Here is a 12797-nt window from a genome sequence, read left to right on the forward strand (position 1 = left end):
AAGAACAAAAAGTTGGCTTCTAGCAGTTGTCAGTCAGAGCATGTTCATGTGTTTTGGGGGCATAGTTTGATGAGAGGGCCAATGGGAGGGAATGGGACATTTGCAAATTTTCCAAGTGTTGCCTGCTCTAAGCTTTTCCAGGGTTACCAAAACGATCTTTAACACCAATGTTCTACAAAGGTACTGTTTACAGTTCATTATAATAATATTGGCTTGAATTCTTGTAGCGCCTTTCAATGGCGACCCAAGGACCCCTTACATTGATTATAATTTATAGGTTGGCAATTTGGAAGAGAGCCATCCTGAGTTTGAGGACCGCAGCCTTCTGAGCGGAGTGTAGGGATGAAGGAGGTCAGTTAAATATGGTGGGGGGGAGGGCATGGAGGGATTTATAGGTGAGAAGGAGGAGTTGGAAGTCGATGCCTTGATTGAGAGCCAGTGGAGGTGATTGGGTGTCGGGCTGATGTGCTGCCAGGTCTCAGTGCGGGTGAGAACCCTGGCAGGAGTGTTTCAGGGCAAAAAAACAATGAACAAAAAAATTTGAATCAAACAAGTGCAGCCCAGCTGAATATAAACATGTGTGGCTTGTGAACTTAAGACAGTGATGTGGCACAGCCAACTATTCATTGTGGGCATGGATCAAATATGTTACCATGGACATTTTTAAGCAAAGTAAAAACAAGTGATCAAACACGGGATCAGGACAGAAAGACAAAACACCGGTTGCTTTAGGCATTTTAAAATCATTCCTCTCACATTGGAGGCAGGGAACACACAAGACCCTGGTAGGTGCTATGGCTTAGTTTCGACTCATATAAATGTTATGCTACTAATAAGACACCAGCCAAACGCAGAAAACAGTTTTCCCATATTTCCAAATAATTGTTTGCTATGTTTTGGTCTCCACCAGTTTGTGATGGAAGAGTCTGCCACCTTCGCTGCTTCGTCTCAGGATTTCGCTCCCAGTTAGTCGCTAACTTTGTCTGACTGCTGTTTGGTTTGGGGCAATCGGTTTATTATTTCATGCTGTGATGGCTAATAAGATAGAAAAGGTGAAACAATGAGCTATAAAAGGTTTAAGTGTTCAGAGGTACAGAGGCATTTCTCCTAAGATTTAGAATTAACATGAATCCAAAAGTTAGAGATGGGTGCTGCAGTGCTTGGTGTATATATATGTATCATGTCAGTTTGCAGCAGTTGTCATGGTCATGCTCTCAAAAGTCAGTGATTATTGTGAAACTAGGTGAAGCCATGTTATAGCCACCGGTGATCTTTTCACTTTAGAAAATGCTATTAAAGTTTGTCTTAGTAAGCAAGCTGTGTTGAAATTACAGTCACTACATTTTGAATGAAGTGTTACTGCAGGTGAAGATATATCTTCTAATAGAAACTGCAAAACCTCAATTAAAAGAATATTCTGCGCTCCCTTTATATCCAAAATATTTTCAAGAATTTAACTGGCTATTGAATCAATAGAGAAACCAAGGACCAGGACAACAGAACATATTCTGCTTTTCACCAAACTGAAATTTTAAATCTATTTTTGCCCTTGTGTATATGCAAAAGTCACTGCCATTCAATATTCTTAAAATATTATCTCCACCTAGTCACCACTCACAGGCACAAACATCATCTATAAATTATTCCAAAAGACTGGACGTGATAAAAATAAGGATTGCAAAACAGGGCAGAGACTCATATATTGGATCTTCCGTTTGGGACATTAAGGATCCCTCAAAATCCATGCAACAGAAGAGACTCATGCTGGCTGCACTGTCAAAAATAAAATCATTACATGGCTAACTCATAAGGCAAAATCTTCCTTCTTCTCTAGCAATAAAATATCATACATGTAAAAATGTGAAATTTGCCACAGACACAGATAAGGACCACGTAATCGGAGGACAGGTTTGTGCTACGATACTTGTTTTGCCATATTTCTAAACTTGTTCTACTTTTTACCTATTGAGTTTTGAGGGTTAAATGTCCTGTCTCTTAATAATCAGCCCAGTTCCAGTATGTCCAGTCAGAATAATCCAGTTCCAATACAATTATTCTAAATCTGCCTTTTGTCCTCCACACTGAATCAAGTCATGTCAACCTATACATAGATACACAAATAAACATGTTTAACACAGAAGAATGTGCAAGGCCTCTCTCTCTCTCTTCTTTCTCTCTCTCACACACACACACACACACACACACACACACACACACACACACACACACACACACACACACACACGGAATGTCAGGGAGAGGGGCTGAGATGTCACCATTCCAACTGAAACCCACTGTGTCACCACAAAGGCAAAGTATGAATTCAAATCAGCAAGCACTGTCACTGCCCGTCCATGGAGCAGACTTAAAGGGGCTTAGAAGCAGACAGTCTGCAGATGGGGAGTATTTCCCAAACTTAAGGCAGATCCAAAAGCTTTGGTTTTCTATTGAATAAAGCATGTTGCCTGTGAGACTGGGATAAAGGGGAGGTTAGCATAGAACAGTGTGTGTGCAAAGAACAAACACATGCACACATGCACACTACACACTACGATCCAAAACACTACGGATCCACAAACCTCTCACAGCGTGAAGGAGGTTACAGTCTGAGCTGAGAATAAGGAAAAATCACAGATACAGACAAGGAAAGTAGGCAGGCAAGGACAGGAGGGTTTGATCATGTGGTGCTCAGCTCGTAAGATGAAAGAGGAAACAGCAACAAAAGACGGCTTGACAATGTGTCAGAATCATTATACCAGTATAAATCACTCATAAACATATTAATTATGGACAACTGTGGCTCTGGAGTAAAGAGAGGGTCATCCACTAAGATAAGGCTGATGGATCAATACCCAGTCCCTACAGTCTGCTTGTTGAAGTGGGCAAGACACCCAACCCTAAATTGCCCCATATTCAGTGTGGTAAATGTAGGAATGACAGAGGATATATAGTATATCTACCCTGCCATTAGTGCCATCAGTGTGTGACTGCATGTGTGAAAAAGTGTTGTATGAATGTGTGTGTATGTGGCCTGTAGTGTTAACGCGATCTGAGTGCTTGTTAAGATGAGAAAAGCACTTGTCTAGTCAACAATCCGTTTACTCTACAATGGAAGACATGAACTCCGAGAGATGCTGAAAGGTAAAAGGTGAACGCGGCCGCTTCGTTCATCCAGCTGTAAAACAACTCCGTGTGCAATCAGCCCTAAAACAAGCATGTGATATCCTGTGTCTGGTGTACGTGTTGAGCATAGAAATAAATGACGAAGAATTAATGAGCTTAGAAATAATTAACTATAAACTGTACATGAATGCAACGGTGCAATTGTAGTTGTTAAATTTAACATTGTAGAAAAAGAAAACAGGGGATGGCACATCACTAGAATAGTAAAGATTGTGTTTTTCCACGTTTGTTCTGCCGGTTGAAGTTGAACAAAAGTGAATTTTGTCTCCAGTCAGTGGTATTTGTGGTGTTGCACTCAGTTGTACATGTGAAAAGAGTAGGAAATAGTTGTGTAGAGAATGAAAACAAGAGCTCGAGAGAGAAGTTCAACTCCCACTAACCTTCCTATCTTCACATCCTTAGGCCAATCGGAAGTGTCAAGTGGGCGTGCAGGACAGAATACTGAAAGGTGAAAGGAGACGGGGTTTCAGACGTGTGTGATGATCCATCAAGCACTTGGCTTGACGCATCCTGATGCCTGTGGCTGAACTTTTATTTCTGCTGTAAAAAAAAACAAGTTGTTATTACTACTGCTACTGAATGAGTTTGCCTGTACTGTAGCAACCTATGGCCCTAGAGTGCCTCGTTGGGAAACATTAGCCAGTCACCCCTCCCCACCACTATAGCAGCATCATAACTCCTTGAAGAAGCACAGTGTTGGGTGCAATAATAGTTTGAAAGTGGGAGGAGATACTGTATATTAAGTGCTCCTGTCCTGGACATTAAAACTGTTTTTTTCCCCATATACAAATTGAGAGCATGTTTATGGCTGAGGTGGTGAAGAGATTCAGCCGTTTGAATCATCAGAAGAAAAGAGATGACTTCCGGATCTTTGCCTTAAAGTCAAAAGGACAATATTGTGTAGATAAAAACTTTAGGGGGAGACTTAATTAAGACTCAAGTTGAATTCTGGTAATATGGTGGGTTGAGATTATTGTCTTACCAAAGTTGTTTTTAGAATGTACACATATACAAATTCAATCAGCCAGCTTTGGGTGAAATGGCAACTATAGCTTAACTGACTCTGTGGCAATGCCGAACCTTATAAGCGAACTACTGAACACAACATAGACATAACAGTTTAATCACCCAGAGGAGGCCAGTGCCTTTTGAAGAACAATGCATATCTTAAGAACTTGCCTTATTGGCTTCACACTTGTCAGGTGTATTGTCAACAGCCTAAAACAGTGCAGTATTGAATTTACTGTTATTTATATGTTCTATAATAAAATAATCGGAATAAAGGGGCAAACAGCGCCGAGCAGTCAGTGGGGACGAGGCAGTGTGCGGTTCAACGTGTCTTCTACATCCCTGAAGTCATTACAGCTACAGGTGTTGGCAACTAGCAGCACACAGGCTAAAATCGTTTTTTTCTGATAATTTGATTATATTTATTTCCCCATATCAGACTGACAGACTTCCTCTTTCCCATTTGTTTACTTAGTTAAGGCACATTGTTTATTATGCTTTATAGCAGGGGTGTCCAAACATTTTGTCCCGAGGGCCACATACAGAAAAAAATACCAAGGACTGGGCCACTCACGCCGCCACGCCCCCCTGCCCTGGAGTGGACTGTTGACAGTCGCGTCGCTCAGGGCGGGGGGGCGTGGTGTGGTGGCGTTCTGAGGGACAGCTAGCAAGTCAGCAAAGCAATTCACTGCAAGACCACTAGGTGGAGTAACGTTTTTTGTCAAAGACAACCTGAGAGACACCTTCTTTGTGTGTGGCAGTCTTTGTCAACTGTTTATTACTTTTTCTGGAGGACAAATGTGTCCCTGATCATTCTGCACAGCTTCGCACAATCGTCGACCTGCAAACCGACGTCAGCCGAGATCTCCTTCCAGGAATTGCAGGTCATCTGCGTGTCCTTGTATTTAGTCAGTGACGGGTTATACAAGTGGTCATACTTTCAGATCTCTTCTGCCAAGTGCTCTTCTATTTGGTCCATATCCGTTCTTCTAAATCTTCCTTGGTTTCTGCCGGTATTATGGGGCATGACACCGGAAATATGACTCTGGAAAGGATGTAGTTAGCGGACCAATCACAGCCTTGCGGGCTGTGTGAGGCTTGCGTAGCTTTGTCGTATAGTTACAAAAATTGGTGAACGCACGCAAGCACGAAAGAAGGGGCACGCAAGCACGCAAGGGGCTCTTGCGTGCCCCTTCTTGCGTGTATCTGAAAACGCAGAAGCATGCACTGGCCTCTCCCCTGTCGACGAAGCTTGGCCCCATAAAGCAAAAAAAGGTGCTTTAAGAAGGTGCCATTTGAGCGCTTCTAAATTTTGAGTTAAAAAAAAATATTTATACATTATATTTTTAGACATTGATGCGGGCCAATTAAAAATGGATGGCGGGCCGCAGTTGGCCCGCGGGCCGTAGTTTGGACACCCCTACTTTATAGCCTTGTCTCCATTCAGATATCAAGCTGCATTACAGAGCTTTTATTTTGAAAAGTTGTGAACTAGGGTCAGAAGATTGGGTCACTTACATAACAGACCTCTGAAATATCAGTACAGTAAATCATTCAAACTGATATATAAACCACACACAAGAACAGTAATACAAAAAAATCATTCTGATTTTATGAAAAACACAATTGTTCACTGCAGATGAACCAGGTAGGATGAATTTAAAGTTTTCTTGACTTCACTCTGCGCCAATGAATGTTCATAAAAAGCTCTGCACACAACGTCCAGCACTAATTAGACTCATTCATGAACATCCCCATGATTTCCCAATCCAGTCACCACAATAATTGGACCACAGCGTGTTACTTGCTTGTCACAATGGCCCTTTTGGATAACTTCCGATCATTAGCTAATCACTAATGAAAAGCCTCTTTTGATGAAGAGACAAAAGAAGTGAACAAAGAAAAGAAAAAAAGTCACCCAAGACCAACCCCTAGGGTACAATGCTATTCTGTGAGAACATGATTTATGGTTAGATAAGTAGAAGATTACCATTTGCCACTCCTTTTAACACTACTGCTAATTAACTGACGTGGAAAGGTTTATACCCCAGCTGATCTTTGAAGGGATCTAGAGTCTTTTTGTCCCAAGATGTATGTCCACTCCTGCCTCTCCATCTCACATTGGTCTTCAGCTGGCTTTCTTCTTTCTCCAGTGTTGTTCCTCACTCTCTCAACTCTATTTTCTTTTTTCCAGTATTCCTTTTCTTCTTCCCTCCTCTCTCATTTATTGCTACTCTGTTTCCCGGACAGATTCCAGCTGTAAATGCTGAGCTCATAGGCTTCAGAGTCGTCAGTAGTGGGATTATGCTGGAAGCTGGGCATCTTGAAGAAATCCATGGCACGTAAAAAAGTCTGTTATAGATGGATGTGTTTCTGTAACGCAGTAGGCTTAGGTGGGTTCATCTGCAGAAGGTACATTCCAGGGAGATTCTATGTTTGATTGGATGTATTAGCACTTTCCCGTTGGGGGGGGGGGGTTTACTTTACCAACTGACAAGTGTGGAACTGCTGAGATGTGTGCAGATGAGGAGAGGCTGCCTGATGGAGATTTACAGCCGGCTGTCTTGACTTGGATTAATTTTATATCAACATTAGGCAGTGTTTCTTAGAGACAGGCTACAGTTGAGGAGGACTGACAGGTTAATGTATCAACAATCCAACGTCTCCAAATTTATAAGATCCACATTAACTCTTCAGTGTTGATTCAATTTGCAAAAAGAAATGAATGATGACTTAATCCATCACTCTCTTCCATTTCCAGTCCCCCATTTAAATCCCCCAAATCAGTTTATCTGTTCTCTCTCGACCAATCTGTGACCTCTCTGTGAGTGACACTTCACAGATGGTCATTTTCCACCGACAGCAAGTCAATGGCTTGCAGATCATGCAACACCCCATCGACTGGTGTCGGCCTATGTCTGGGGAATCACGTTTTCGACACATTCCTGCTGTGCCTAATGCTTGAGTTGCCGGCAGATCTGCTCCTTTATCCCAGCTGTCATTCAGATGGACAGTAATGACTTTGCCAGGCTAGATGCATCAGAGCGACTCAAGAGTCAACCATTCTTGACGCAGTTGAATAATCTAAAGATTCATGTCTCTATAGCAGATTTGCAAAATGCATATCTGGAGAAATGCCATATCATTTATATTTACACCCACATTTGTTAATTAAAGATACAGAGTCCAATACTTCTTTGCGAAAATATTGAATAACACAGATGAGCTACACAGGAAACGGCCTTGTCTGGGACTTATGTACTGGTCTAAATTGGCTTCTTCCTAAACACCTAAGTAAGACTGAGCTGAAGATGATACTTAACATTAGTTTAGCCTGAAAGGTCACATGGAAACAGAAAACATTGCCACAGAATTCTATCATTTTTTTTACGTGCAACATATTCCTATCATTCTGATCATTACTGCAGCACTGAGGACATTTTTCTGACATGTACTCCAGAGAATGTCTGCACAATTGGGTCCTTTGCCTGAAGAATGCAGCAGGAGATTCTCTGATGGGCAGCAGGCAGCAGTCTGGAGGTAATGTGCAAATTCTGCTGCGCATTGATAATGGTGATGGTCCTTATCGCCTAAACCTCTCCAATCTTGTAGCTGTGTCCTCTACGTGTATGGCTCCTTTTATTCATCAAGAAATATTTGCATACTTGTGTTTTTTTTTTTATCACTTTTACGTCCCTATCAATGCACTGCTGTATTCTCACATGGGCTCACTTGGACATTATCCACGTTTTTGCTATTAGGCTGGCAGGAGAAACTCCAGATGATGTCCACAGCAACTGACCCAGACATTTGGGTTCTCACCCCTCCAGTTCATTTTATGAGATAATCCGAGGTTCAGTGCATGTGTGAAAGCAACCAAGTTATATTGGTATCTTGTTAAACAGGGATTAAGTCTTTATTAATTTAACCATAGTTTACATGTTTATATTTCATGAAACATTTTAATTGAATTGTATCAATAAACCTGTTTATGTCCAGTTAAAATACAAATTGAATACCTTTACTACTCATTCTTTGCTATAATGTCAGACCACGTGCCCTCCAGAGCATATGCACCTGCTGATCCACAGGAATAGCACACTTCCTTTTCAAACTGAAGCACTAGCTTTCAGAACTAGGCTCTCTAACATCATGTGACAAGCTAAAAGATGCTTATGACAATATATAAATATTTTTTACCACACATATAGTTTCCTGCCTCTTTTAGCTCCCCCCGTGCAGCGCTATATACACACACTGATCACCAGCAAGTGCTTCCATGCCATCAGTGAAAGTAGAACACATCTGCTCTCTTTTCATGTCCAATCTGTGCAGATAAAAACGTCAGTGCTGTAGCTCCTTCAGATGAACAACAGCCCAAAGTCTGAAATGCCAAAGTACTCGGAGTAAAAGAGCCTTTATCTTTTTACAGGCTCAGCCTACATCTATTTCACTTGTCTTTTATCCTCCATTAACTGTATCATTATTTGTGTGTGCTGGAACATCAGCCACATTTGATTTCATTTCCAGAATAGCATGCCAGTCTGTCAATAAAGTTATCCTCAAAATGCCTCTTCACTTTCAGCAGCCTTGTGAAGATTGATTTGGAAATTGACAGAGCCAAAGGAGTTGTGCACTGAATACCATTGATAGATCAAATGTGGAATAAATCTATAAAAAAAGGAAAGAGTGTTTGGGAGATGGAAATAAAGATGTCTTACATAGAAAATGTTTCCCTTTTTTGATACAACTGAGATACAACTCAAAGGTAAAGACCTTTCTTTTCAAAGTTTACCTTCACACCTTACACACACACACACACACACAGAGAGAGAGAGAGAGAGAGAGAGAGAGAGAGAGAGAGAGAGAGAGAGAGAGAGAGAGAGAGAGAGAGAGAAAACAAAAGATAATGTCTCTTAGAATGATTAAATGGTTGGGATGAACTGCAGAGATAAAGTGTTATTTTTAGAGGGCGATATAGTGATATAAGAGACAACAACAACACTTTCTTTTTTGACTTTATTTTTCTTTAGGGTAAAAACTAAAGAAAATTCCTCTACTTTAAACCAGTCCGAAAAAACCCAAATTAACTATTCCATTTATCCCATTTTCCCATAGTTCTTCCTACGAGGTAATTTTTCACAGAAAAACGAGGTAATGGATCAGAAGCACGCCTTGCTCTGTGGGGTGATGCTCGCAGAAGAGAAACTCCCCTTGGCATAGATGTTGCTTCGCCAAACTATTTGTTCTTGGCTCTGTAGTTGCCGGCCCAGGTAGCACCGCCATTTGTCACTGTCAGGACACCCCCCTCATGTAGGGAGGGCCTATATGGAATCCACTACACATTAGGGAGGGTGAGAAAATTACCAGCGGCTGTTGTTACCAGGAGCAGCTCTGATTTCTTCAGGGGATTTTCCTTTGTTAGCATGTCTCTTGAATTTGTCAGCGCTGTTGTTGCACATATGCGATATTCATAGGTAGAGGATACAGGTGCCTAACTAGGGGGTTGACATCTGTGGCATTGTACAGTATCTATAGTGATGAGCTGAGGAAGATCAATGCCAGGGGTGTTGCCACTGTATTGGATTGCAATGGGCCACAAAAGGCTGCTTGTGTTGCTTTCTGAGAGCACATCAGGTGTTATTACATTTTTGAGGCCTCTCCTAACCGGATGTTATTAGGATCTTATTGCTTCTCTCTTCCCATTTAATAGGAAGCTCTGGTCATCTCCTTCCTTCTCAGGTCCCCTAATGCCATAAAGGCCTTTCTATAAATGTGCAGAGGGCTGCAAACCAAGCACTGTGCACAACTTTAGCGAAAAAGGTGGATCATTTACAATGTCCCCACTTTGAAAAGGGTGAAAAGGCACAAAGCCTTGATTCTAATAGATAAAAGTAATCAACACAGTTTCCTTGACACCCTAACGTTGGCTGCTGGATAGTGCTAAGGAGATGCTTGTTCCCTCAAAGCAGAGAATGATGTTGAACACAAGAAAAGAGCTGGGTAATGGCGGAGATCGCTCACTGGTGCCCCAGTTATATGGACAGAGCTGTGGCCCCAGGACACAAGTTAATGACCATAATCAGGCTTGTCTGTCTGTTCCAAATCAACTTAGAGTGAGTGCATCCAAGCTGACCTACAGCATCACTCTCATCTTAGTTCAATTTATACATCAGCATGAGGCAGCAGGGTGTTTCGGGCTTTGGAGCCAGTCCACTTTCTTATTGTGTCCCGATGCAGGCAGATTGACCGCCGCCCCCTGAGCCCTCCTCATTCCACCTCAAAGCCTTGATGAGGATCAATTTGGACCTGAGCATTTCTCACGGCTGTGGCTGCTCTTTAATTCAGTATGGGTGAGCGCTTTGTGATTAATGGCAGGTACTTAGCAGGGAAACACAGTCAATAAACACACTGGTCGAGGAACTTAATAGCATCTAAAGCAGGGACTGGCTCTGGTCAGGTGGCAGCACCATCCAGATCAGACAGGGTTAACACGAGCAGAGAGCAAAAAGTCAAAACTTTTCACAAAGGCTTTCTTTCTCTTAAATTTACTTCTCTGGCATGAACTTGGATTTAATTTGAACAACCTTGGCAGTGTGCTGCCCCCCCAAAAAAGCCTGGAAGTGAGAGACATTCAGAGGGAGAGAAAGGCAAGTCAAGAGCAGACTGTGATGGTGAAGGAGACAGGTAGAGGGTGCTCAAAAATATATCTCCAGATAAGATAAACCAAAAATCATTCGCTAACAGATTTCATTCTGAAAATGAAAATATAATTAGGCTGTGAACTTGACTGAAAAATACTCCACTGACAGTCCCTACATGCAGCCATGCATATCTGGCAACCTGTGCAACCCTCTAAGGAAAAGCTGTATAGATGAATTGTATGAATGCAGCGGTCAATGCTGTGATTAACTTAAAACACCCCCATGACACATGTCTTATACGACCCTTTATTACTTTATTTCCCAGTGGAGGAAAAAAATCGGTCGTCTTTCATGGAGTTGAAAAGCAGGTGTCTTCTTCCATCCAGAGATGTGGGTTGTATCCCAAGAAACTTACAGGATGACTGTAAACTGTCTTAATTAGAAAATTGGGCCACATTTGGAAAAAATATGAATTGTTTATTCTTTCTTCAAGATTAAGCTCGGAATATTTTCATGTTCTTAATAAGTGCAATAGGATGTGTATGTAGATAATGAGAGATTCAGCTCTTTACATAAAACACATCCAGGGGATGAACCTCTACTTTACACTAATGGCTAATAAATCCCTCAAGCACTGCACACTGTTCTCCATGCAGATGATTTAGCACCTTTCATATTCCACAAAAGCCTTAGTGCCTCTCAGATCCATCACATGTCAACTGCACCGTGTAATCCTGTAATCTTCTTATCAACACAATTACCACAACACAAACATGCAAACTAATAAAGGCAGGGGGAGGCAGGGAAATTAAGTTTCCAACACAAGGTCACACACACACACACACACACACACACACACACACACACACACACACACACACACACACACACACACACACACAAACACACACACACACACACACACACACTCTCTCTTTCCATGGGAACAGGAACCTCTATTCACCTGATGATTGTGTATGATATGATGTGGCTTATAGACCAAGATGCTCGTTTGTGTGTGTGTGTGTGTGTGTGTGTGTGTGTGTGTGTGTGTGCTGGTCCCTCCCGGGCAGGCTGTTACAACACTGACCTCCAGCGTGCGCACCGAAGGACGGAGCAGTGCGCATCGACAGCAATGTGACCTCCATCGAGGAGCCCGAGCATCACCGCGTCTATTAAAATGAACATGTGCGCGCCCCCGTCTGCAGGAGCGGACCTTCAGAAAGTCAGATAATCGAAGATGCGCTGATCAGCTGTTTGACTGGCAGCCAGCCCCCCCATAGCACCAGCAGCGGTTTACAGCTGATCCTCAAATAAAGTTACACCGAGGAACGGATGTCTTTGCTTATTTCAACGGCTCCATCTCTGCTCCTCCGCTAATAGCCTCCACCTCCTCTCCAGGGCAGAGAGCGCACCTGCTATTTTTTTTTCTAATGTGAAATAAAAAGAGAGAGAGAAAGAGAGAGAGAGAGAGAGAGAGAGAGAGAGAGAGAGAGGGGGAGAGAGAGATAAGGAGAGAGACACGTGGTTGTTACAACCCTCTCTCAGGACCCAACGGGGAGGCGGAGGTGGAGAGACGCGGGCGCAGTCGGGATGGGAGAGGACGAGATGAGGAGAGACCCCGAACTCCAACCGCGGAAATTGCGCTGCTGTGCGTCCTGCACGTTTTCTGGAATAAGGACTTAAAAGACTTTGCATGTTGAGACTCCCCCCCCCCCACTTCCCCTGTCTCTCTTTCTCTCTCGGTGTCTCATTCTCTTTTTTTTTTCAAAAGGAAACACTTGCATGCAGGATGTGGAATAACGAAGGTGAGGAAAGAAGAGAATCACTATTTGATGAAGATTTTTGTTTTTGAAAAAAATCCGCTGTTGTCCTCATGGGATATTTCTAAATAGTATCCCTGCACGTTTTGATTTTTGAAAACGTCAAACCTTGGCTACTGAGGAGGGAAAAAACTGTCAA

This window comes from Limanda limanda, chromosome 2 (genome assembly GCF_963576545.1).
Source record: "Limanda limanda chromosome 2, fLimLim1.1, whole genome shotgun sequence".
NCBI classification, from domain to species: domain Eukaryota; kingdom Metazoa; phylum Chordata; class Actinopteri; order Pleuronectiformes; family Pleuronectidae; genus Limanda; species Limanda limanda.